The sequence below is a fragment of the Podarcis melisellensis genome (genome assembly GCF_964234715.1).
Source record: "Podarcis melisellensis genome assembly, chromosome: 16".
NCBI lineage: Eukaryota > Metazoa > Chordata > Lepidosauria > Squamata > Lacertidae > Podarcis > Podarcis melisellensis.
The window spans coordinates 31,013,039-31,040,130 of record NC_138533.1 but is presented as its reverse complement, the minus strand read 5'-3'; the positions used below and the strand labels follow the sequence as shown (position 1 = coordinate 31,040,130).

General features: G+C 46.1%; 1 protein-coding gene across 1 annotated transcript in view; it reads right to left on the bottom strand.

The window, feature by feature from the left end:
* Positions 1-27,092, bottom strand: part of ZDHHC8 (zDHHC palmitoyltransferase 8) — a 116,383-nt gene that overhangs the window by 43,336 nt on the left and 45,955 nt on the right. The gene's annotated exons all lie outside the window — the stretch shown is intronic.

The following is a 27,092-nucleotide window of genomic DNA, read 5'->3' as shown; positions in this document are numbered from 1 at the left end:
CCTACCCATGTCCTAAAATCTTAAGTTGCCAATTCTCCATCAATTTCCATTTTTTTGGCTAACAAAACTCGTGCAGCGTCTCACGGGGATTCGAACTGGCAACCTTAGAAAGCATCTGCTCAGGTGTTACTGACTTGAGGATGCCAGATGAATTGACTGGAATGCACAAAGCTCCTTTAATCAGGTGAGCGTCCAAATCACTTGCTTACGTCCCTGTAAATCCAGGTAGGAAAAATGCCCTACATGAAACAGCTATAAGGGGGGGGGGGAACAGACAAAATACTCATTGTCTTTATACTCTGTTCTGTGTTCTGGCTAAGGGTCGACAACACCCCATTGTAATACCCTGCTGGAACCAGATCTCTCCCCCAACGCCGACTCAGTATAAACAGTGCGCAAGGGGCATTAATAAACGAGGAAATGGCAGGAAAGGGAGCAATTTTGTAAATGTAACACAGTATACGCCTTTGTTGAGAAGTCGTTCCAGCTTATTAGCTGCACCTTTTCACCATGCACACAGCAGGGGGTGTAAGACATTAAACCTTTAATAGATGCCACCTTTCCTTGAAAGGCCCAGGGGGAAATAATTAAATGTAGCAGTGATGACCAAGCAGAGATGTACAGCATTCTGATTCATAGCTAAACAAAGAAAGCCAGTTAGGGCTCGCAGCGTAGTTAGGGCTCACAATATTACTTATGGCTGGCAGCCAAGAAAGCAATGTATTAATTGTGTCCTCAATGCGCTTAGGTACTCTGATCATCCGTTTATCTGTATGCCACTTTTCCCGCAAGACTGGGCCCACAATGACTCGCAACGTATCAAATGAACAGCAGCAAATAAAATATTTCAAAGAAGAGCAATAAGAGAAATAGTTACAGGAGTGTTTATAATGGCTGCCCACATGTAGAGATAGGCAAATCTGTCAATTTTAAAATATTATTAAAGGCAGTTGAAACAAACTGCAGTCAAAAGAGTAAGGTGGGCCCAAAAATATGTACCTCAGATGTCAAAGGCTAAGGTCAAAGGGTGAATCTTCAGCTCAGGGGCTGCCACAAAACATGCCGTCTCCCACCCAGGCCATTCAGGACAGTGGAACTACCAAAAATGAATGTTCTTGACAGCAAATCCTCCAACATTTCTCCGATGAAAATAGGGACGTCCTGTTCCATAATGATATTCTTACTATTTATACTCCACACATCTTACAGGGATGCTCCAGCCACTCTGGGAAGCTTCCAACATACAGTCATACCTCGGGTTGAATGCCCTTCGGGTTGAGTGTGTTTAAGTTGCACTCCGCGGCAACCCGGAAGTAACGGAGCGCATTACTTCCGGGTTTCGCCGCTCGCGCATGCGCAGGTGCTCAAAATGATGTCACACGCATGCGCGGAAGCGGCAAAACGCAACCCGCGCATGCGCAAAAGTACCGTCGCTTGTTACGCTCGCTTCAGGAATACGAACGGGGCTCTGGAACGGATCCTGTTCGCATCCCGAGGTACCACTGTATATAAAAACACCATAAAACATTAAACATTCCCTGTACAAGACTGCCTTCAGACGTCTCAGGGGTACTCCTTACCCTCCAACATTTTTCCAATGAAAATAGGGACATCCTAAGGAAATGTGGGGCATTCTGGGATCAAATCAGAAATGGGGACAGCTTCTCTAAATCAGGGACGTCCCTGGAAAATAGGGACACTTGCTGGCAGACCGACTGCTTTAATAGCTATAGCAGTAGGCTATTACTTGGTAATTTGTCATCTGTACAGTGATACCTCGGGTTAAGTACTTAATTCATTCCGGAGGTCCGTTCTTAACCTGAAACTGTTCTTAACCTGAAGCACCACTTTAGCTAATGGGGCCTCCTGCTGCCACCGCACCGCCAGAGCACGATTTCTGTTCTCATCCTGAAGCAAAGTTCTTAACCCAAGGTACTATTTCTGGGTTAACGGAGTCTGTAACCTGAAGCGTATGCAACCCAAGGTACCACTGTAGTAGTCAGGCAACTACTTGGAAGAAAGCAGTGGTTAAAAATGCCCAAATGCAGGCTATGAGGTCAGATGCAGGCCCAGTCAAAGCCATTTTGCTCCCCTATTCCATGTACAGAAGACAACCAGACTGGGAGTTGAGCCTTACTTCAACACTGGCAATGCGCTGTTGCATCAATGTCCTCCACCACAACAGAGGGCAGCAGGGCAAGCTAAAAGGGCACAGGGCAAGCCAAATGGCACACACCTCTGTCCTGGGACACCTTGTCATCATTCCCTGCCCCTTAGCATCTGGCATCCACAGTGACTGCCTTACTGTGCCTAATGTAGAGATAGTGAATGTGGTGCCCTCCAGGTTTTCCAGACTACAACTCCCGTCACCCTCTATCATTGGCCATGCTTCCTGGGGCTGATGGGAGTTGCAGTCCGAAAATCTGGAGGGCACCACCTTGGCTACCCCTGGCTTGATGGTAGGGCCAGCTCTGTTCAGATAACGGGAGGAAAAGTAGTGTTTGCCTAGGATATTTTATTATTATTATTATTATTATTATTATTATTATTATTATTATTATCATCATCATCATCATCATCCTTCCTTCCTCCTATTGCACTGCCATCTGGCCAATATTTCTCTGCTGGCTTTTAGTGCAACAGACACACATGTATTGTCGCATTGTCAGTTCTGCTCATGTTTAGTATGTAAAAGGCATGGCCCCGCTGGGAGGTTGCTTCACTTTTCCTCTCCCTGGAAAAAGAAAGAAAGAAGTGTGCTTGTTTTTCCTCTTTCCATTTCTTCCAAGTTCTCAGTCTTTCCCCCTGCCCTGCTCTTAGGAATAAGCACCCTAATTGTGGTCTGCCACACTCTATTTCACAGCCTCCTGTCACCTTGTCCGTCAAGCCAATTTGACTGCAGCAAGAATCCCTGATATCGCCGCAAAGGTTACAGGTGCTGTAGGCTTGAACTGTGCATCAGAGTGGAGGTGTTCCAAATTTAAATCTCCGAACAATTTGCAGGGAGAGGTGTGATGAAGTCAGGAAGGTGGTCTAGAATAATCACAGAAGATGAGCGGCTGTGAGGCTCTTTTTTGTGGTGCGGGGGTATCTGAAGCAAGTTTGCTTAACAAATGGTTTGCTGCGGGGTATTGAAGCAGATGCTTGCAAGTCCCCTTGAAAAGGCACTTGAGAACCCAGAGGTGAAGATATTCACTGCAGATGTTGTGATCATTCATTCACAAAGGCAAGCACCCGTGAAAATGTGTGAGCAGAATCTGGAAAAGTGCAGTGGGCCTTCTCCTTGGTGGGAATGGTCCTCCTTTGTCCTCCTTTGGGGACAAGCTCTGAGAGCCAATTTCAAAGAAATACAAGTTTATTCAGAATCCTTAGGAACCTTTTGAAATATTTCTTTGTTGGGTTTGTTTTTGTATCCAGTGCTCTCATATTGGATCTCTCTCTCTCTCTCTCTCTCTCTCTCTCTCTCTCTCTCTCTCTCTCTCTCTCTCTCTCTCTCTCTCTCTCTCTCTCTCTCTCTCCGTGTGTGTGTAGTTTACATAAAGACATTTCTTTAGTAATTTGATTCATATATAATGTTTACAATACCTGTCAGGATCCAAGTTACAGATGTACATTAATTACCGTATTTTTTGCTCTATGAGACCCACTTTTCCCCTCCTAAAAAGTAAGGGGAAATGCGTGTGCGTCTTATGGAGCGAATGCAGGCTGCGCAGCTATCACTGCGCAGCGATCCCTCTTGCTGTTCTGGCTTCTGAGATTCAGAATATTTTTTTTCTTGTTTTCCTCCTCCCAAAACTAGGTACGTCTTGTGGTCTGGTGCGTCTTATAGAGCGAAAAATAAAGTAAGAGCAATCTTACATATGCTGGTTAACACAAGCAACTCAGGGTTTGTTTAGCTCAGGTGTGGGGAGCCTTTGTCCCTCCAGATGTTGCTGAACTACAACTCCCACTGGTCCAGCAAGCATGGCAAATGACCAAGGATGATGGGGTATGCAGTTCAGCAACATCTGGAGGGACAAAGGTTCCCTACACCTGTTTTAAGCTGTTGGGAGAAGTGGAACTGAAGCATACAATAACATTTCATGCGATGATTCATTAATGCATGGGATTTGCTACCATGTGGTTTGGTTATCATCAAATAATAGCAACTATGAATGGATGCTAATTGCAAACACTGTATTAGGAGAACTGGAAAAAAGAGCCAGTGTGGTGTAGTGGTTAAGAGCAGTAGATTCGTAATCTGGTGAACCGGGTTCTCATCTCTGCTCCTCCATATGCAGCTGCTGGGTGACCTTGGGCTAGTCATACTTCTCTGAAGTCGCTCAGCCCCACTCACCTCACAGAGTGTTTGTTGTGGGGGAGGAAGGGAAAGGAAAATGTTAGCTGCTTTGAGACTCCTTCGGGTAGTGGGATATCAAATCCAAACTCTTCTTCTTCTTCTCAGGATGCAAACAATACGTAGGACTTCAACTCCAGAAAATTTCCCAAGTCAATTCCCCACCCCCAACCCACACCACTGGCTATTTGTTACCCCGGCTTGTAATGTGCAAGGATTTCCAGTTGCACAACAGAACACCCTGTCTGCCACCCTAAATTTGTTCTGAAGTCCCACTCAAACCTCTGGAGCCAATGTGGGGGGCGGGGGAATGCTTCTGGGGAAAGGAAGGGAGGAATTACCACTGCGCAAGAGAAAATACTTGTGTTGATGGAACGCATTCGCTGGATACCGCCCATGGAGTACAGTGTTACCTCGAGTTACAAACGCCTCAGGTTACAAACGCTTCAGGTTACAAACTCTGCTAACCTGGAAGAGTTACCTCGAGTTGAGAACTTTGCCCCAGGATGAGAACGGAAATCTTGTGTCGGCAGCACAGCAGCAGCAGTAGGCCCCATTAGCGAAAGCACGCCTCTAGTTAAGAAGTTTCAGGTTAAGAACAGACCTCCGGAACGAATTAAGTTTGTAACTAGAGGTACCACTGTATACACAGCCTTCTGGTTTTAAGAAGCAGAATGCCACAGGATTCCAGCTGCTTAGAGTAGCAACCAGGGGAGACGTCTGCCCTTGTGTCCTGCCTCTGTGCTTCCTCAAGGCCTCTGTGCTTCCTGCAATGCACTCTACGTGGGGCTACCTTTGAAGGTGACTCGGAAACTACAACTAATCCAGAATGCGGCAGCTAGACTGGTGACTGGGAGCGGCCGCCGAGACCATATAACACCGGTCTTGAAAGACCTACATTGGCTCCCAGTACGTTTCCGAGCACAATTCAAAGTGTTGGTGCTGACCTTTAAAGCCCTAAACGGCCTCAGTCCAGTATACCTGAAGGAGCGTCTCCACCCCCATCATTCTGCCCGGACGCTGAGGTCCAGCGCGGAGGGCCTTCTGGCGGTTTCCTCATTGCGAGAAGCAAAGCTACAGGGAACCAGGCAGAGGGCCTTCTCAGTAGTGGTGCCCGCCCTGTGGAACGCCCTTCCAGCAGATGTCAAAGCGATAAACAACTACCTGACATTCAGAAGACATCTTAAGGCAGCCCTGTTAAGGGAAGTTTTTAACGTGTGATATTTTACTGTATTTTTGGTTTCTATGGAAGCCGCCCAGAGTGGCTGGGGAGGCCCAGCCAGATGGGCAGGGTATAAATAAATTATTATTATTATTATTATTATTATTATTATTATTATTATTATCCAACTGGCCATGGTGGGTAATAGGATGCTGGACTAGATGGGCAACTAACTGGTCTGATCCAGCCCTTCAGTTAAACATCTACCCTACAGTGATAAGGACAGCCTCTGCGACAAAGTCTGAAAACAAGGGGCTGAATCCAGGGCCTGCAAAAAGGAATCATAATAATAAAAAAGCACCCCACGCAGAGCACCCGAAAACAAAAAGGCATTGTTCAGCAACTTTAGCAGTATCGTTCTCACCCAGGCAGCACACACTCCCACTCAGATTGCTAGCCAGCGACTCAGCGTCTGCCATTGTTTGTGGTTAAACATCATTAAAAAGCCAAAGGGAGTTTAAAGTGCCCTGTACAATACAGCTGCTTCTGTAACTCACTTTGCAAGATGTAAGCCAAAGAGCAAATGCCCTGGGGGCAGGCGGCAGGCGGGGAGCCACAGAAAAAGGGAAATTTTGTTGGCCTTGCCCCCTCAGAAATATTCCAGTCCTTTTCTCTGCATTTTCAGTTTTCGCTAAATCACATAAAGGAAAGTGTGCAGGCAACATTCTACCCAGATGCTCCCTAAATGTAGTTATTCAATATGAGGCTACCTGTATTTCTACACTAGATGTTTCACTACGATTCCTGACTGTCTTAGGCCCCCAAACTCAGGTCTGCCCTTGGCACACAACATCTTCAGTGGTCTCCCCTCACTGGGCAACTGAGCCTGAGCTGCCATTTTAGTTTCCAACATTGCCCTCAGATATACAGGCCCCAAGAAGCTTGGATGTCTGAGGGGAGAGCAATACAGGGTGCCTCTCCCAAGTCAGGGTGCACAAGATCCAAAGCCCACCAAATTATTCTGGCACCTGAGGCAGAGGATGCCACAAACGTCTCTTTCCCTTCCCTGGTAGTCAAAACACAAGAATAAATTAACTAACAACTCGCTGCCTGAGGCAATTTGCCTCCCTCCGCTTAGAGGTTCGGCAACCTTGGGCCAATTGTGGTTGATATGGCCTTGGAAGGGGCCTGTTGTCAGCTGCCAGGAGAAGGGCATGACCTAAAAAGGCAAGATGGAGCAGACAAGTTGGAGCAGACAATGGTGTGATGAAGAGGCAAGGGCGCAGCCCAAATAGGCACAGTCAACTTCATATACACTAGGGTCCATTACTCAAGGCAAAATATTGTTCAGACTGACAGGCCAGGACTGAGGCCAAGGCTTGATAGGCCTGAGGGAGCTGGGAATGGTCTATGACAGGGCTGGGCAGCATGTGGCCCTCCAAGTCTTTGTTGGCCTCCAAGTCCCATCATCCCTGACTGCTGCCCATGCTGACTGGGGCTGATGGGCATTGGAGTCCAACAACTAAACATCAGGAATACTTTCTGACATATATGATTCTAACACACTTCCTTCATTTCAGGCAGAAATCCGACAGAAGCAACCTGTCACGGAGGTTGGAGCAGTGGGAATACACCAGTCCAAAAGACATTTAGATAACTTATCCATTTTTACTGTAAGAGGGAACTGATATTCCAGTCCAAACTTGCTTTCTAATAAGGATGCCCTGTTAGAAACCAAGACATCCTTCAAAGGGCTTTGTGGCACGTGCTACTAATCGATGCTATTAAGCCAACAGTGTCATAGGATTTGTGTCAGGTCAGCAAGCTAAATTTATAAGGAGGCAATCTGGCTGGATGAAATGTAGAACTGAGAAGACGATGAAAATTCTGCTGAATCTAGTGTGCTACGAAACAGTGTAGTTAGTAGTGGAAGGAAGACATTTTCTCAAAGCCAGAGGTTTCCTTACACTGAAGCAGATGCCAGGAACTGAACTCAGGGCTTTCTGTATGTGAGAAGCATGTGGTCTTCTACTGACCTATGGCCTCTCCTTCCATTCCTGCCCATCAAAATTAGGAAATCTAGGAAAAGGGGAGATTTGGGGGGTGAGGGATGTAGTAAGTTTCCTTCCAGAGTTTTCACCTGTCCTTTCTGGAGACCTTTTAAAAACTGTAGGTATTTAAGGGCGCTACCAGATGACCTGTTTATTCAGCATTCATCCTGATTTGCTTGAACAAAGCTCGTAGTTACGTTAGTCTATGCCTGGTATTTATTGAGCATTTGTTCTGCTTGCAGAGGGTCTACATGTCTTCCCATTCATTCATCCCACACTTTTTATGGTGCATTTTGTAACCACAAGCCGTCTGTTGTTGTTGTTGCATCTTATTTTATTTTGCAGCACAGTGCTTTAATTCATTTTAACGGTGTAAACCTAAATTTCCAGGACACACTTGAATCCTTCCTGCAAAAGAGTGACAGTCCACCCATGAGGCAAGTTGAGGCAATCGCCTCGGGCAGCAGGATCCACAGGGCAGGGTTCGAAATTAGCAGGGCGCCAGGTGTCTTTTGTGCCTAAAGATTCTTTATTTGCGAGCACCTGGCTGACACTCAAGGATTACTGATATGTATGTATTTTGAAGCCTCGAAGTATACATTAAGGATAGACAATATGTTTAGAAATTTAACAAGAAAGAGTGTTTTGAAAACTGAAGTATGGTACCAATATTTTTATTGTAAGCACCAAATGAAACACATATTAACAATTTCTGCTAAAAATGTGATATTAACAATGTGTCACTTATGTGAATTGTGTATTAGTTTATGCTTATCAAAATAATAAATAAAAAGTGTTGCCGATCCCCCACTCCACCCCCAAATGGCGACTAGGAAATTCTGTTTTGGTGCCCACAGCCCAGATCCCAGAAGCCATTTGGCTCCTAGCTTTTCTATCCCAGTTTCTAACGCTGCCACAGAGGAAGCAGATTTGGCCTCCAAGGAATGCATTGCCTGCCACTGCTGCCACCGCCGCTGCTGCCACCACAATGACAGTGACAGCTCTTGGCCAACAGGAGGCACTGCTGGTCTCCTCCCAGATCTTTATACCCCTCCTTGTTCCTGATGTAGATCTTCACTCACCCCTTCTTCCCTGGTGCTATTTTGTGGTTCACCTCAGGAACCAAAATGTTGGGCCAGCCCTGCTCTGAGTAATAAAACAACAACAACAACCACAACAATTTATTGCTTATACCCTGTCCATCTAACTGGGTTACCCCAGCCATTCTGGGGTAACAAAATAATAAAATATAAAGGGACAAAATATAAAGGGACAAAACAAAATGTCAAACATTAAAAGCTTCTCCAAACAGGGATCCAACAAATGAAGTCACACTTAATACAGTGGTACCTCAGGTTAAGAATTTAATTCGTTCTGGAGGTCCGTTCTTAACCTGAGGTACCACTTTAGCTAATGGGGCCTCCCATTGCTGCTGTGCTGTCACCGCACGATTTCTGTTCTCATCCCGAAGCAAAGTTCTTAACCCAAGGTACTATTATTTCTGGGTTAGCGGAGTCTGTAACCTGAAGCGTCTGTAACCTGAAGCGTCTGTAACCCGAGGTAGCACTGTACATCCATAATTACTGCTTCGGTTTATTTTGAGTTGCAATTCAACTGAGTTTTACTCAAAGCAGACCCACAGCTGATGGCTAAGTGTGTATAAGTATAAAGAGTGTATAAGGGAGACCCAGAAGTAAATCCCTCCTTAGCCATTGCGTTCCTTAACGGACCTGGGCTCTTAGCCCCCACAAAGGTACCAGCACAAGTCCACTAATGAACCTAGAAGAATCTACAAATGTAAGTGTAGCATAGTGACTAACAGATGGTACAGTGAATCAGGATTGTTATTATATTTTTGGAAGGATAGCACCTCTGCCATAGAGTTATACTTCTTGACTCCCAGAAAAAAACATCACAGGAAGGAGGCCAGCCTGATCCCATCTATCATCCAGAAAAGGAGCATCTGTAGGGAGCTTGCTTCCCCTTCTCTGCTAGAATAAACACTCAGCTCCATTTGCTAGTTGCCGTGCGACCGCAGAGCTGAAAGGAAGCCCACACTGGCCTCATCCATTAGCCAGGGAGCTGAGGGCTCCTGGGTAATACGGGCTTTGAGTTTTTTTGTGCATGTATTGGTGCAATCTGCCGTAAACCACATTTATAATTACTTGATCTAAAGGCAAGGTAAAATTTATTCTAAAAGAATCAAATGAAGACAGACCACATCCTTGCAATCACCAATATAGGGATAACAAGTGGTCCTGCAACAAAATGTTGTTGTGTGGAGAGCTCAAACTCAGGGTTCCAGCCAGCTTTCTATGCCCTCTTACAAGTTACCCCGTATTTTTCGCCCCATAGGACGCACCAGCCCATAGGACGCACCAAGTTTTTTGGGGGGGAAATAAAGAAAAAAATTATATTTTCGCCCCAAAGCGCTCTTCTCCCCGCCGCCCGCCTGCAGACCAGGTCCGGGGACAGCGGGAAGACGCGCTGCGCCTCCCAGCTGTCCCCCGAGCTTGTGGGGCTGGCGCTGCGGCTCTCCTGAAGCCTGGAGAGCGAGAGGGGTCAGTGCGCACCGACCCCTCTTGCTCTCCAGGTTTCAGTGAAAGCCTGCGTTCGCCCCATAGGACGCACACACATTTCCCCTTCATTTTTGGAGGGGAAAAAGTGCGTCCTATAGGGCGAAAAATACAGTACTCTGTTCCATTCCTTCTTCCCTCAGTTTTCCATTACCTCCGCCCAGGGCCAGATTTAGGTTTGACGAGGCTCTAAGATACTGAAGGTAATGGGGCCCTTTATATGTGCAGCTGTCCTTTGTCAACACCAAATTGTCGCTGCTTTTTGTGTTGAATATACACTATATGGTAATTTATGGACCTAATAGGTATCTAAAGCCATTTGCACATGTTGCCATGCAACCAGTCCATGCAGAATGTAGGCACCCTATATATAGAAATGAGCAAACCAGTAATATTTTAGAGAGCAGGCTAGCAGGCGGGGCCCATTACTTACATCACAGGAGCCAACACAACACAAAACACTGTTGCTGTATGTAGGTTTGATTTGATTTGTTTTTTATCTTGTACAGTGGTACCTCAGGTTACATACGCTTCAGGTTACAGATTCCGCTAACCCAGAAATAGTACTTCAGGTTAAGAACTTTGCTTCAGGATGAGAACAGAAATTGTGCTCCAGCGGCGCGGCAGCAGCAGCAGGCCCCCATTAACTAAAGTGGTGCTTCAGGTTAAGAACAGTTTCAGGTTAATTACAGACCTCCAGAACGAATTAAGTACTTAACCCAAGGTACCACTGTATTTTGGAAATGTACATCCAGGTTTTTTTCTTTTTTCTTTTTTTCTTTAATTTTTTGGTGGGCCCCCAAGAGAGTGGATCCCTAAGCTATAGCGTTTGCGACCTGCAGCGGCGCTTCTGCTCATGCGCGGGTAGCAATTCAGCGCTTCTGCCATTTGTGACCCCCGAAACCCAGAAGTAACCCGTTCCGGTACTTCCGGGTTTCGGCGGATCCATAACCCGAAAAAAGCACAACCTGAAGCATCTGTAATCCGAGATATGACTGTATTTAGGGATTTTCCCCTACCTGAGGTCTTCTTTCTGCTGAAAAATATTATTTTTTAATTGCAATCCTGCAACCCGCAAACCTGCTAATACCTTGTGCATGGAAGGTGCTTTTAATTTAAGGTTTTTTTTTTACTACAGAAGGATCTACATTGGAAGAAGAAGTAAGTTTGCTATCAGGCTATAGATCTACCCTACTTTACAAGGATTCCAAGAAGAGAGCAGTTCTCCACATTAAGGCCCGCACATACATCATATATGGCTTCACCTGAAAAATCATGGGAACTGTAGTTTACCCCTCAAAGAGCTGCGGTTCCCCAGCACCCTTAACATGCAACTGTTCCCAGGATTTAAAGCCACATGCTTTAAATCTGCTTTAAATGTTTGGTGTGCACACAGGCCTCCCTGTGAAGTGCTTTGACACTCTACAGCTAGAATATTACGTTATGAGCACAAATGCTAATAACTTTGCAAAGAAAGCATTGCATATTAGACAATTATATATATTTTGTCAGGACTGTGGTTTTCTTTCCAATAGGCAATAGGATTTTCGGTGGGGGAATCGCTGACCTTTGTGTTTGCAGTGACCTTCCCCCAACCCACTTAGGTACGTTCGGAAAGAAACTTAACTAAGGCTACAATCTGGTCTGTGCACACGAATTTAGAAGCAAGGACTTCCAAGTTTACAGACAGAAGGTCAGTCTGCAAAAAAAAAATAATAATATCAAAAATCCTTGTTGCTCATTGCACGACTTGTTTTGAAAAATGTCATCCCATGAACGGAAAGGCATGGAAAAATTGCACAAGACTGGGCTTTCCCTTCAAGTGAGCAATCCGTTTTACTGGAATAATATGGCGACAGAGGATAGATTTTCTGCGCACACTTACTGAAATTAAGAGGACTAAAAAACGTTTGTGCGTAACTTTTGGCTAGATCAGGCTCTGTGTCTTTAGCTTGTCACCCTTTGTTCTCCATCTCCTGTGTTCATTCTGCTTCTCTCTGCGTTTTGTACATCCACAGACAAGCCTGTTCTCTCCCAACTACTCCCCCCCATTGGCCCAATTTGATTTCCAGGGAGTCTATATTGGCAGCCTGTCAAGCCAAATGTTCACTCCGCTATCGACACAGCCAGGGGCAAGGGGGTTCGCCGATGCCAGCCAAGCCTTGCTTAACAAACGTTACTGTTTTATAACATGACATGCTTGGCGATAGCGAAAGGGAAAAGCACGAGGGAGAAAACTTAATCTAGTGATTAAAACCCAATACTTGGTGTTGCTGGCTGCAAACCCTGGCGCCGTGCCTCCCCCCTCAAGGCTGGGTGGGACCTGTATCTGGCGAGAAGTTGTTTCATTAACTAAACGTCCCAGGATACAGATGACGGCAGACCGCATACGGAAAGTGAACCGGGCCAAGCATGACCGCAGCTAAATACGTGCTGCTCCCAGGATGACTTTTCAAGAAGTACGATCCCAGGCACAAAAAGACACAGAGAAATACACAAGAATCGTGAAGTCGGAAGGGAACCCCCAAGGGTGATCTAGTCCAAACCTCTGCAAAGCAAGGAATCTCAGCTACAGCATCCATGACAGTTGGCCATCCAAGGTCTACTTAAAAACTCCCAATGAAGGAGAACCCACCACCTTCCAATGGAGTCCGTTCCACGGTCAAACAGAAAGTTCTTGAATCCATTGGTTCGGGTCCTAGCATCCACAGCAGGAGAAATCAATTGTTATTCCGCTGCTGAGCTGTTTCAGGTTGGAGGGGTGCTGAGGAGAGCTTTGATGGTGGTAGGACTACACAAAGTATTCCATTCCATTCATTCATTCATTATAAAAGCAATCATATACCACCCACCCATGCAGAATATAAAAACGGTGCACAACAAAACATGCAATGCAATAAAGACATACACACCGTACTGTAAAACAGGGACAGGGAAGATTCTGGCCCTCCAGAAATTGCTGAACTTCAGCTCCTATCTATTCCTGGGCATTGGCCGTGCTTGCTGGGGCTAATGGGACTTGTACTTCTGCAACAAGTGTGCAGAAGACGGCGGCCATGTTGATAAAAGGTCTGGAAACCCAAGCCTTATGAGGAACAGTTTAGTGTGTTTAGCTTGGAGAACAGAACACTGAGAGGTGAAATGACAGCCATCTTCAAAGATCTGAAGGGTTGCCACATGGAAGATGGAGCAAGCGTGTTTTCTGTTGCTCCAGAGTATACGAGCCAAACCAATGACTTCAAGCTACAAGAAAGGAAATTCCAACGAAAAACATTGGGAAGAACTTTCTGATAGCAAGAGCTGTTTGACAGTGGAATGGGCTACCTCAGAAGGCAGGGGGCTCTTCTTCATTTGAGGTTTTTAAACAATTTGGATGGCCATCTGGCAGGAATTCTTTAGCTCTGACTCCCGCATTACAGGATGTTTGAACTGGATGACTGCTGGGGTCCTTTCCAAATCTATAATTCTGTGATTCTAACCAGCGGCGTAGCGTGGGTTGTCAGCACCCGGGGCAAGGCAAGTAATTTGTGCCCCCTAACCTGCCGCCGCTGCCAGCTTCTTCTTGCTGCTACCTGGTCTGGTCTGGTGTGGTTCTCTCCCGCGCTGTGCTGGGCTGCCGCTGTACTGTCCCACCCCCAGATAGTCCCTCGCTCTCTCTCTCCGCACTGGGTGGCCACTGCACTGTCCCTCCCCCAGATAGTCCCTCTCTCTCTCTCTGCACCGCACGCCTGGCACCCACCCCCTCCACAGTGGGCGGCGACCCGGCGGCTCGGATCGGATTCGCACAGACAGCACTGCAGTGAGAGAGAGTGAGTGAGCCAGGTAGGGGCAGAGAGCTGCGAGTGCAAACGCGCCCCCCCCAGATGTTGCGCCCGGTACGGTTGGTCCCCCTGCACCCCCCACGCTATGCCACTGATTCTAACATATGGAGGGACAACAGTTGTCCAGACCTGCTATGCATCAATACAAGATGGCAAGAGGGCTCAACAAATCTGTAAAAAAAAAAAATTCTTTCAGATTCTTGGTTTTCCACATACAGTGGTACCCCGTGTTACAGACGGGATCCTTTCCGGAGGCCCACCCGTAATGTGAAAAGCCACAACTCGAAGTGCTGTGTCTGCGCAGGCGCATGGCATGATTTGGCGCTTCTGCGCAGGTGTGAGGAGCGAAACCCAGAAGTAACCCATTCCAGTACTTCCGGGTTGCTGCAGGGCGCAAGACAAAAAAACGCAACCTGAAGTGGACGTAACATGAGGTATGACTGTATTTGCATCTGTTTGCGTTGTTGCTGTTTTTCAAGCCCTAATGAAAATTTACCAGCAATTTAGAGAGTATATTCTCCAAGTTACACATTTTTGCAACCAATTCCCCATAATATAATGCAATTCTGTAGATTGTTTGCACAAATATATGCATTTTATACACACTTCCCCAATAGATCTGTAGAAACATAGATGCACTGAACACCACCAGAATGGATGCCCCCATTTGCCTGCACCAAGTTCTCTGCACCTTTCTTTCCAAAGTGCTTCAGGGGCAGCCATGTGTCCTACTTTATATGGTTGCCAAGAGACTTACCATATTTTTCCGTGTATAAGACTAAGGTGTTTTGTTTTGTTTTTACCAAAAAATTAGGTTTAAAATTGGGGCTTGTCTTATACACAGGTGGTGGTGAGGGGTGTTTTCTTAATTTGGAGTCCCCAAAATAGGGGGCGTCTTATACATGGGGGTGTCTTATACACAGAAAAATACGGTATACTTTGAGTCTGGAAGGATAAATAAGCACTGCCCATTGCACAATGGTCCGAGTACCTTATGGCCCTGGCTACATTTAAACATACTTCACATAGACGTCAGTTTTGTGGTAAAACCTATCTGGCCATTTGGAGGGCTTATATTAACTTAAAGATGTAAGTTTCATTTTTTCTGGAGACAGTGTGTTGTAGTGGTTAGAGTGTTGGACTGAGATGCGGGTGGCGCCGTGGTCTAAACCACTGAGCCTCTTGGGCTTGCTGACTGGAAAGTTGGCAGTTCAAATCCCCGCAACGGGGTGAGCTTCCCGTTGTCCTGTCCCAGCTGATGCCAACCTAGCAGTTAAAAAGCACGCCAGTGCAAGTAGATAAATAGGTACTGCTGTGGCAGGAAGGTAAATGGTGTTTCTGTGCACTCTGGTTTCTGTCACAGTGTCCTGTTGCGCCTGAAGCAGTTTAGTCCTGCTGGCCACATGACCCGGAAAGCTGTCTATGGACAAACACCGGCTCCATCGGCCTGAAAGCTAGATGAGCGCCGCAACCCCATAGTCGCCTCTGACTGGACTTAACTGTCCAGGGATCCTTTACCTTTAGTCCCCACTCACCCATAAAGCTCACTGGGTGTCCTTGGGCCAGTCAACATTTCTCAGACTAACCTACCTCGTGTGCATGCACACGAAAGCTCATACCAACAACTAATTTAGGTGGTCTCTAAGGTGCTACTAGAAGGATTTTTTTAAATTTTTTTAAAATTATTTATTTTGTTTTGACTACCTCACAGGGTTAGAGTGCAAGGACAAAATAGGTAGAGGAAAAACTTCAAACACCTTGGAGAAAAAAGTGGGATATCAGTGCAATAAATAAGTATTTTATGTTACTCAATCCCCCCCTTCCCTTCTTTTCCTTTATTAAATTTGCAAATTCTAAAAATTGGAAGAATTATAGTGGATTATTTCTAAATTTTCACTGACGCAAGAAAGTGTCCTCGCTTGTCCTCCAGTTTGACGACGCATTTCCTCTTTTTTCGCAAAGTGTAAGCAGCAACCCCAAAAGCACTGCATGGATGCTGGGAAATCTGCCTTATTCCAGACCATTCTGTTCCACTAACTGCTCTGTGCCCAATACTGAACTTGGCCTTGAGCTATGGAAAAACGAGCTGTCTGTTTCCTGCTCTGAACTCTGAAACATCTGCAATTTTTCGTGTTATGTCAGCTACTGCTTTCTGTGGTCCCCTGTATAAAATTAGAGGAGGTTGGATTGCCTCGCTGCAGAAAGGGAGGGAGGGAGAGAGAGAGAGAGGCAGATATAAAAAGTATAGGGTGGTAAGGGGGAAATGTAAACAATAATTAGAAATAAAAGAACTACTCCCATCTTTTCTCTCCCCCCGCCTTCCCCGCAACCCCCGCTGCAGCTCAAAGGCTTTGCATCGCATAAATATCCACTTAGGAGCCTGCAAAATCTATACTGCGATCTCCAGAACAGCTTCTCAAGCACAATGCTGCTGAAGTGAGTGGACAGTTAAAAGCTGTTGAGTACTGCACTCGTGTATCATAAGCGCTCCTGATGAAATCAGAGGCTTCTCAAATGTGGTCCTAGAAAGTTTTCTCCAAGCCAAGGAAGAACTTAGGTGTACCCAGGGCTGGATTTAGGTTTGATGAGGCCCTAAGCTACTGAAGGTAATGGGGCCCTTTATACAGTCATACCTCGGGTTACGAACGCTGCAGGTTGCACGTTTTCGGGTTACGGACTGCGCCGAACCCGGAAGTACTGAAATGGGTTACTTCTGGGTTTCAGCGCTCGCGCATGCGCAAGATCACAAAATGATGTCATGCGCATGTGCAGAAGCATCGAACCACGTCACATGCGTGCACAGATGTAGTGCTTCAGCCTGTGAACACTGCAGGATGCGAACGTGCCTCCTGCACGGACCACATTTGCAACCCCAGTTAGTGGAACAGAATGGTCTGGAATAAGGCACATTTCCCAGCAGCCATGCAGTGCTTTTGGGGTTGCTGTTTACACTTTGCAAAAAAAGAGGAAATGCGTCAACAACAATTTGTTGCTGTTTTTGTGTTGAATATATGCTATATGGTAATTTATGGACCGAATAAGTATCTAAAGCCATTTGCACATAACAAAATATGCATTTTATGAAAGTAATTGTTACAACCAGTCCCTGCAGAATGTAGGCACCCTATATATAGAAATGAGCAAACCAGTGATATTTTAGGGAGCAGGCTAGCAGGCAGGGCCCATGACTTACACCATAGGAGCCTACACAACACAGAACACTGTTGCTGTATGTAGGTTTTATTATATTTGTTTTTTATCTTATATTTTGGAAATGTACATCCAATGTTTTCCCTTTAAATTTTTTTAGTGGCCCACAAGAGAGTGGGGCCTTAAGCTATAGCTTGTTTAGCTTATACATAAATCCAGCACTGGCTGTACCACCCAAATGTAGCCAGCCTGAGAATCGCAGGGCTAGCCCAAGCCATTTTGCTGCCTGACAAGAAGGGCAATATGGTGGCCCCTCTCCACATCATCCTGTGTATATAGAAGCTGGCTGGAGACTGGCGGCTTCAGCAACTGACAACAGGACAGTTTTGTCCATCTCAGCCGAGGAGAACAGGCTGGCAGAGAAGGCACCTGGTAGGCTGGGTGGTTTGCACAAGCATCTCGGCACCGACTCCCATTCTCCTGGCATCCGCCACTTGAGGAGGTGCCTCAAACTGCCCAATGGTAGGGTCGGTTTTGTAGGGATAAAACAGTAGAGCTAGATGCAATGGGGAGACAGACTTTCACCCTATGGCAGAATCCAAGGAACCTAAAGATTCTGGTTAGTACTTGTATTCCTCCTGCAAGCCACTGGCTGTTTGGAGGCAGCCTGGAGGGAGAAGACATGTAAACACCCCACGAGCAAATCAGGATTGGTGCAGAATGAAAGCTCATTATCATAGAACCTCACACTAAACAAATCAGAATAAATGCTCAATAAAGGACCGGACGTGGTGTATCTACCACTTGCACTTTGTGCAGGCAGATCAGGATAAATGCTCAATAAAGAGGTCATCTGGAAGTTTGCCCATGACAAGCATTTTTCCCCCTTGTTCCTAATTCAGGAAGAAGGCAGCTTCAGAAGTTTACGCAGTGTGGTCCACTGTTCCGTTTTCCTTCAGCCTACCACCTTCTTCCTCTCCCTTCAGCCCCCACCCTGCCTTTTCAAAACGTTTGAACATGTGGTGTGATTTTTGGCTACCATCCTAAGCAGCGAGAACAATGAGACTTCCAAGTAAACAGTGATTAGGATTGGGTTCTTTTATTCGATTCCGGAAACACCTGGAGTGCTTTATTGTGTAGCAAAGTACCTCCAAAGCTAACTGGCACTGTGTGTGTGTGTGTGTGTGTGTGTGTTGAGTGTGCATATGTATCGTAGCCTGTTGTCTTTGTCCATGGAGTTTCCTTGGCAGGGATACTGGAGTGGCTTGCCGGTTCCTGCTCCAGGTGGATCACGTTTGGTCAAAATTCTCCACTATGACCTGTTCATTTTGGATGCCCTGCACGGCATAGTTCATAGCTTCTCTGAGTTATTGAAGCCCCTTCGCCACAGCAAGGCAGTGATCCATGAAGGGAGAGCTGGACCATAAAGAAGGCTGATCGCCAAAGAGTTGATGCTTTTGAATTATGGAGCTGGAAGAGACTCTTGAGAGTCCCATAGACTGCAAGAAGATCAAACCTCTCCATTCTGAAGGAAATCAGCCCTGAGTGCTCACTGGAAGGACAGATCCTGAAGCTGAGGCTCCAATACTTTGGCCACCTCATGAGAAGAGAAGACTCCCTGAAAAAGCCCCTGATGTTGGGAAAGATGGAGGGCACAAGGAGAAGGGGACGACAGAGGACGAGATGGTTGGACAGTGTTCTCGAAGCTACCAGCATAAGTTTGACCAAACTGCGGGAGGCAGTGGAAGACAGGAGTGTCTGGCGTGCTCTGGTCCATGGGGTCACGAAGAGTCAGACACAACTAAACAACAACAACAACATGTATCGTAGCTACCAGGCTAAGTTCAAGGTGCTGATTCCTGGTGTGCAAAGAGCTATGGAACCAGGACACCTGAAATATTGTCCCACTCTTTTATATAATCCTTGATCACTGTGTTCTGCACATGAGGACCTCCTGTAGATATCCATCATATGAGAGGAATCAGGCCTTTAGAGTTGTGGCAGCTACTCTGTGGAATTCCTTCCCTTGAAAGCCAGGTGCCATTATTTCTGCTGCCTTTTTAGCATCCATTGGCAGTCCACGGATTGAGGTTGAATCCCAGCAAGACCGAAGCACTGTCTCTTGGGGGGCAGAGGGAGGGCAGGTGTGGGGGACTCCCTGGTCCTGAATGGGGCAGCTGTGCCCCTGAAGGACACACATGCTTTCACTAGTTGTGAACAAGGACAAAGGACTATGTTGGGCCTGGGAAACCCCACCTCCTGTCCACTGGACCTTCTACTGGTTTCAAATTATGTCACCAGCCTACATGAATTTCAGCGGAGACCCTTAACGCCTTTTCTGCTCTTGCCCCCCCCCCCCTGAAAGTATAATCCAATCACATGCTGAGAAAATCTGCTTGCCCCGGGACCCACAGCTCCCTAAGGCTGTTCCCAAACTGCCTGAGCTGACTAAGAATACTATATTGCTGCAATGCACCACATTTTTAAGAGATGTGGTATTTTAAGGGCATGCATGCTGCAGTTACGCTACTAAACTGCTGTGACAGCTGTGACCTTAACGTGACAGCAAAATGGCAAGAAATGCCTTCAAATTTAGCAACGTTTTGCAACCCTGCAACCCTGCGGCAATCGCTGCAACGGCCCAATTTGTTCAGCAGAAGTACGGTACTTGGGTTGAAGCCGATTTAGAGATCTTATTAGTTGGGGGGAGCTGCAACAAAACATTGCAGTGTGAAGTTTTCCTGTTCATTGTTCCGAGTCGGCCAGCCAACCCCCTCTCGGTGATACTCCCTTCCATTTCCCTGCATCCTGCCTCCCCCATAACAAAACAGTCGGTCAAGATTCCATGGCCACTGAGCTTCCAACAGGCCAATTTTAGGCCCCTTCTGTTGTAGTTTTTCCTAAAGAGTTTCTTTATGCACTTCTGCAAACCTGGGGGTTCCCCAATGCCTGCTGATATCCTTGCTGCTGTGAATGGATGGTGCTGTTTCAGCTACAAAAGCAACAGAACTCGTGCCTGAACACCTGAAATACAGTGAATGAGTCCAAGACTAGTTGTGCACCGGTTACTTGTGTGCAAATCGGAGGAATTCAGATTTTTATTCATTGGGAAGAGAGTTTCTGTATGATCCATTCAGTGACTGCTTTTTCAGGAGTTCCACATGCTGTCATATATATATATTGTCAGAGCTGCCCAAGGTCCCAGCTCACAGAGGACCAACGCCAGTTCTTGTTATATACAAAAGTCTTTATTAAGGTTCAGTTTCGATTCCAAAGCCGCGGCGCGCAGCTCTACGTCTCAACCCTAGACCGCTGAAGTTCCGTCTGAATCTCCTCCCCCCAGACACCAGTTCAAGACCCTAGCCTTGCTCCACCTCCTCCTTTGCTCCTTTCTCCTCTGGGTCCGTCTGCCCGCTGGGGTGTTGCCCTTTCTGGACTCTTCTGATGCTGAAGAGTCCCCGGATTCTTCCCCCTGCCTCCGGCGTGCTTTAGGACTTGGCTCCCAATCCGCGCTCCCGGCTGTCCCGCGCGCCTGTGCATTTGAACTTGGTGCGCGCGCCCAGCCGGCAACCTTCCTCCTGACCGTTACACTGCTCCTGTCACTGCTTCCCCTTTCGGGGGGGGCTAGCTGGATCTGACTTCCCCTCTGTTCCCTCACTCAGCGATAGGGGCGTGGTCAGTCCTGACTCATCTTCTCTTCCCCCTGGAGGGGAAGCCGGTCCTGACACATGGGACTCTTCCCCCCCGCTACGCTCTGGTGGGGAAACTGGTCCCGATCTCCAGCTGCTGCTTTGGGAGTCACCGCTGGCCCCTTGCTTCTGGTGCGTCCCTCCCGGGACCCCCCTTGCTCTGGCTATCGGTGCCCCCTTCTGGGAATCTTCCGAATCGCTGGACAGGCTCATGGAATCTTTTGCCCCACTGTCATCCTCACCTACGCTGCCCTCGGATTGTTCCCCTTCGCTCTCCGCTTCCTCTCTCCCCTGTGCCTCTGCTCCTGAACCCCTGACATATATGCTTGGTTGCAGTCACACTGCATCATGGGTTAACTAGCCTGAAAATTGTTTACATACTTCATTGCTGTCACAGATGTAAAACAAGCAAGCAAGCAACACCACAAGTCCTGATAGGGCCAAATTTGGCGCGATGGCCTGGTAAGAAAGTAAAATAAAATGTGAGAATGCAGATAGTTTGGTGAGAAAGGCTTAAAACCTTTATCCATAATGCTCCTGATGTAGCTTGACAGCAAGAAAGCTTTCCCGGTTGTAGGATGAACATGACGATTTGGATTTATTTATTGTATTTCTATTGTAGTTTCATTCAAATGAATCTCAAAGTGGTCCACACATAACATAATAAAAGATACAGCATGAATCACATAAAACAATTAACAAATCAATCAAACAGTTACAATCTATAAAACACCATTAACAAAACAGCAACTAAAACAAAATGAGCAAAACATCACAATTACAGCAAAAGCATGCCAGGTTTTGGCATAGCTGCCCGCATGTGCAGAATCCAGATTTGCAAAACTGCAACATTTGGTCTAACTATCGCCCCCCCCCCCCAATTCTAAAGGAAAGTAAGCAAGATTCCTGTCTTCCTTCCAAAAGCACCAGCTGGAGTCACTTCCTACTGCAGGAGGCCTAACAGTTGATGTGGCAATGGTGGGTAGTTACATATTTATATGCTAACCCCATTTACCTGCTAGAATGCTAAATTAATTCCATGCCCTTGTTAGATCCCTGACAGTTATACAGACAGACAACTTGGTCTCTGGCCAATTCTAAGCATGCAGTTATCAAGGCAGACTGGCCCTTAAAAGCTGAGGTCTTCTCCTTGGCAGGCTTGAAGGAGTCGTCCTCAGTCTGACTCGGCTTTTCAGCTGTTAGCATAGGACTGACTCAGCATTTCTGATCAGGCAGCAGCGGGAGTCAGTGAAACAGAGAAAGAAGGCAGAGGCAGCTTTGTTAGCCCTTGCACAATTTCACACCCCATCGGCAGAATCCCACGAAATCACCACTACTGGTGGCTTTCAAATATCGCATAAGAAACAGAGGTGTTGTTATAGGAGGAAGGCCCTGCTTCTTATACACACACGCCCTTTAGGCAGAGGCTGCATTTGCATGCCAAGGTAAGTCAAGGTTACTGTCTTATCAGGGTTCATGGTGCATGGGTGATGCGCTAGCGCATGAGACAAAATTACTCCTGTTTTTGTTCATTCTGCAGTGCAAGGAGGAGAAACGACCCAGGAAGCTGCAATTAAGCTTGGCTTCCTGCGGTGTCTGAAACTGGAGTTGTGGTTTGTTTCTTCCTAATAAGCCCAGGACGCCTGCTTCTTGGGAGAAAAGCAATGACAAACCTAGACAGCATCTTAAAAAGCAGAGACGTCACCTTGCCAACAAAGGTCCGTATAGTTAAAGCTATGGTTTTCCCAGTACTGATGTATGGAAGTGAGAGCTGGACCATAAAGAAGGCTGATCGCTGAAGAATTGATGCTTTTGAATTATGGTGCTGGAGGAGACTCTTGAGAGTCCCATGGACTGCAAGAAGATCAAACCTGTCCATTCTGAAGGAAATCAGCCCTGAGTGCTCACTGGAAGGACAGATCCTGAAGCTGAGACTCCAATACTTTGGCCACCTCATGAGAAGAGAAGACTCCCTGGCAAAGACCCTGATGTTGGGAAAGATGGAGGGTGCAAGGAGAAGGGGACGACAGAGGACGAGATGGTTGGACAGTGCATGGGTTTGACCAAATTGCGGGAGGCAGTGGAAGACAGGAGTGCCTGGCGTGCTCTGGTCCAGGGGGTCACAAAGAGCCGGACACGACTAAACAACAACAATTGTCATTTTCTTCCAGCAGTTCTTTTTTCTTTTTCTTTTCTGTTAGTTACTTATGTTACAGAGATTTTAAAACCAATAAAGAATATATTTATAAAAAGGAAGAAACCTGTGGTCCTTCAGTTGCTGCTGGACTTCGATTCCCATCATCCTTGATCACAAGCCACTGTCAGCTGGGGCTGATGGGAGTTGGAATCCAAAAGCATTTAGAGGGCCATGAGTTTCTCTCTCTGATTTAAATGAAAGCTCAAGCTCTTGAGAATACACAACAAGCTTCCCAATTCAGCATTTGCTCCTAAAATGCAAACTCTGTGACGTAACTGCATGCACACAGATTACTGAACTGGCTGCCAGTTTGGAAACCAGCTCTTCAGAACATCGGGGATGATGCCAAATGGTTGAAACACGAGAGGATTTCAGAAAACCGCTTGACAAAGGGATCTCGAGGGACAGCAATCATGCCTCCTAATTTCTCACCCTTCCTCCCAGACAAAAAAGGAACTTCTTTGAAGATTGACTTCATTCTTCACCCAAGCTACTAGGACTTGGAAAGCTCTCGCAACAGCTGCTGCTCTCGAAGAGCCAACTCATGGCGCCATAGATCACACTGGGATCCTCAGGAGCAGAAGACTATTTATGCTAGCTTCTTAATTGAGCGTTCCTCTGCCAGCCAAGACATTCCGTGCTCCGCCACGCAAATAATGTAAGCTAATTTGCAGCTAAGCGCCGCCGTTGGAAACATACTTTATAAATATCTTCCTCAGCTGAGAAAGGGGAGCCTGGCAGAAGGCAAGTGTTGAAATGGTGTGAGGAAATGCACAATGGGCATTGAATACAAACACCCTCTTTCATCGGAGAACGGGAGGTTGACTCTGGCCTATGACTTGACTGTGTGCCTTGGAGAACCTGTCTAATAGGTATTCTCATCCCCAATAGAAGACACAGCAGGGTGTACTTAACCCACAGCAGTGGGTTAAGACAAGAATGGACCAACTTATGTATTTAGACCATGAGACTCAAAATATTAGGGTCGTGGGTTCGAGCCCTATGTTGGGTGAAAGATTCCTACATTGCAGGGGGTTGGACTAGATGACCCTTGTGGTCTCTTCCAACTGTACAATTCTCTGATCTAAGCGAGGGATGCCTCACTCCACTTATGTGGACCTGACACTGTTACATGTGCCACATACCGTATTTTTCGCTCCATAAGACACACCTGGGTTTTAGAGGAATACAAGAAAAAAAATTACAGTGGTACCTCGGGTTAAGTACTTAATTCGTTCCGGAGGTCCGTTCTTAACCTGAAACTGTTCTTAACCTGAAGCACCACTTTAGCTAATGGGGCCTCCTGCTGCTGCCGCTGCACGATTTCTGTTCTCATCCTGAAGCAAAGTTCTTAACCTGAGGTACTATTTCTGGGTTAGCGGAGTCTGTAGCCTGAAGCGTATGTAACCTGAAGTGTATGTAACCCGAGGTACCACTGTATTCTGAATCAAATGTTGTACCAAACTATTTAATAAACTACCAGTGTATCAGAATAATATTTCAACCATGTAAAGTGAACAGCAGTCAACAGTGGCATTAAGATCCATTATCACTGTCATTAACAAATGAAGAGAGACTTTATCCCCTAGTAAGGGGGGCAGGCAATGGAAACATATAAGCTTCCCACATTAAGTCCCTTAGATCCAAGGACTGTATGGTTTGGCCCTACACAATTATTTTAACAAAGCAAAAAGAAGTGGGACTTTCTTCCTTGTTCATTGCAGAGAGCTCTGGGGGCTTTCATGTGAGGGAGGAATGAGGGAGAAATCTGATTCAATTCCCCTTTGAAGTCGAACCTACCTAATTCATACCATTGTACACAACACAAGGATGAAACCACAGCCGCCCTTCAAATTTCACACTTCTGCAAAGGAAGGCACTACTGCCGCGGCAAGACCAGTGGCGGAGGGAGGGTCTTGCGTGGCAGCATGCCGCCTGTGGGGACGTGAGACATCGCCCACGCCAGCGTCATCCAAAGGGGGTGGTGTGCGCCCACCCGCCCATCCCAATGGGGCAGCCAAGCATGGGGGCCGAGGGATTACCCGGCTCCTGCTGTGCTTGCTTTACACCTGTGTAAGCCATGGAAGGGGAGCCATGGCTCCCATCCGTCCCTCCTCCATGCACAGACATTTCCCCTAACTTTTTAGGAGGAAAAAGTGTGTCTTATGGGGCGAAAAATATGGTGATATGTGTTCCACATCTGTAAGAAATTGATCTTTTAATGTAGAAGCACCCACACTTCCGGCTTACTGACCTCAGGCAGGCGACTTCGCTGTATATACTGTTTATGGGCCTTCTAAAAAAGACACCAGACATGTAGAATGTTGATGTGTTTTAATTTGCTTTCTAGCTTCTTGTTGACTTTAATCTTTTAATGTTTAAAATCATTCTTTTTAAGAGATTCTTTTTTACTTACTGTTTTATTCTTTTTGTCAACCACTTTGAGGCTTTATTACAAGTAGTATATACATATAGGGGAATAATTAAATAAATGTTCTCCCCAATTTTAAGTTCAGTTTTCCCTACTTCTGCACAGTTTGTAATTAAAAATAAAATAAAATGACAAAACTTTGTACAACTTTTTGTGTGCTTCTCTTAATGTATGCAAATTTTGCCTATTACACAGAGTTTTTGCAAGCCAGGTCCCTTAATATAATGTATTTTAGTATGTTAATTTCTCTAATGTACACATTTTTCTGTACACGCTTTTCCTACTAATGCAATTTTGAACACTTTTTAAAAAAAATGTTTTTGAGAACTTCATCACAAGATTTGGAGAAGTCTGGTTTTTCCACTTTGTAAAATCCATCTTCCGGTATCAACTTTGTTTCTTCTCTCTCTTTGCGTCATGAGCCAAAATATGTGTTCTACAAGCTCAACTGAGCTCAATACTCCTGAGTAAACAGGAATGGGACTGTGCTGCACACATCACAATGCAGTACACCTTTCAAAATCATGAAGTTTCTATTAACGATTTGCTGTTTTCCATCAAATTGAAGAAGCACAGCAAACAAGAATATAAGGACCGCCTAGAATTTTGATGGACTAGACCAGGCACGTCCAACTTCCAAGAGACTGCGATCTACTCCCACTATAAAAAAAACTAGTTCTGAAGAAGTGATCTGAAGAAGTGTGCATGCACACGAAAGCTCATACCAAGAACTAACTTAGTTGGTCTTTAAGGTGCTACTGGAAGGAATTTTTTTTGTTTTGACTATGGCAGACCAACACGGCTACCTATCTGTAACTATAAAAAACTGGCAGTGATCTACCCATTGGATTGACCAGAGTTGTTGAGCTTTGGCCGGGGGGGGGGGGGGGAGGATGAAGCAAAGTTGATGGGCTTTTGTGGGAGGAGGGTGAGACAAAATTATTGAGCTTTTTGGGGGGAGAATGAGACAAATATGTTGATTTTTGTGGGGGGAGGATGAGCCAGAGTTGTTAAGTTTTTTGGGGGGAGGGTCCCACGATCAACCATGATTGACCAGGGACACCCTGCGATCGACCGGTACATCGCGATTGACCTGTTGGACATCCCTGGACTACACCACCCAAATGTAACATTCAAGGAAAGAAGATGGACCCTAACAACACATTATTTTTAGGGCTATCATCAAATTTAAGCTACAATCCTTGAAACATTGACTATGGAGTAGGTCCCATTGAACACAACTTCTGAGCAAATAAGCACAGGACTGCACTGTTTAATCACATTGCTTTTAATCAATCGAATCTGCGTATATTCACATGCAAATAGGCAAAGCCACATGTCACATCAAGCACCCATTCTTAGATGAGGCATTTCTTTCTTTATGTCAACAGCCTTGATAATTTTGGGAAGGCATGGCAAAAAAATGCATAAAACAAACGCAAGCAAAGAAAACATGAAAGTAACGTCACATCTCAGCCAGTGTTACTTTTACCCATTCCTCCCCACATTCCTTAACTACCTTAGATAGCTCCAAAGCAAGCCTGCTAAGAAGACAGTGGTCTTCTCTGCTGCCAAGATTGCTGCAGAAAGGTGTTGTTCCAGTGGGGAGCTGCACACAACTGGAAGTCTTATGTAAGCTGGCTCCACACCCCCAGAGAAGCTGGCTGGACTGCAAAATG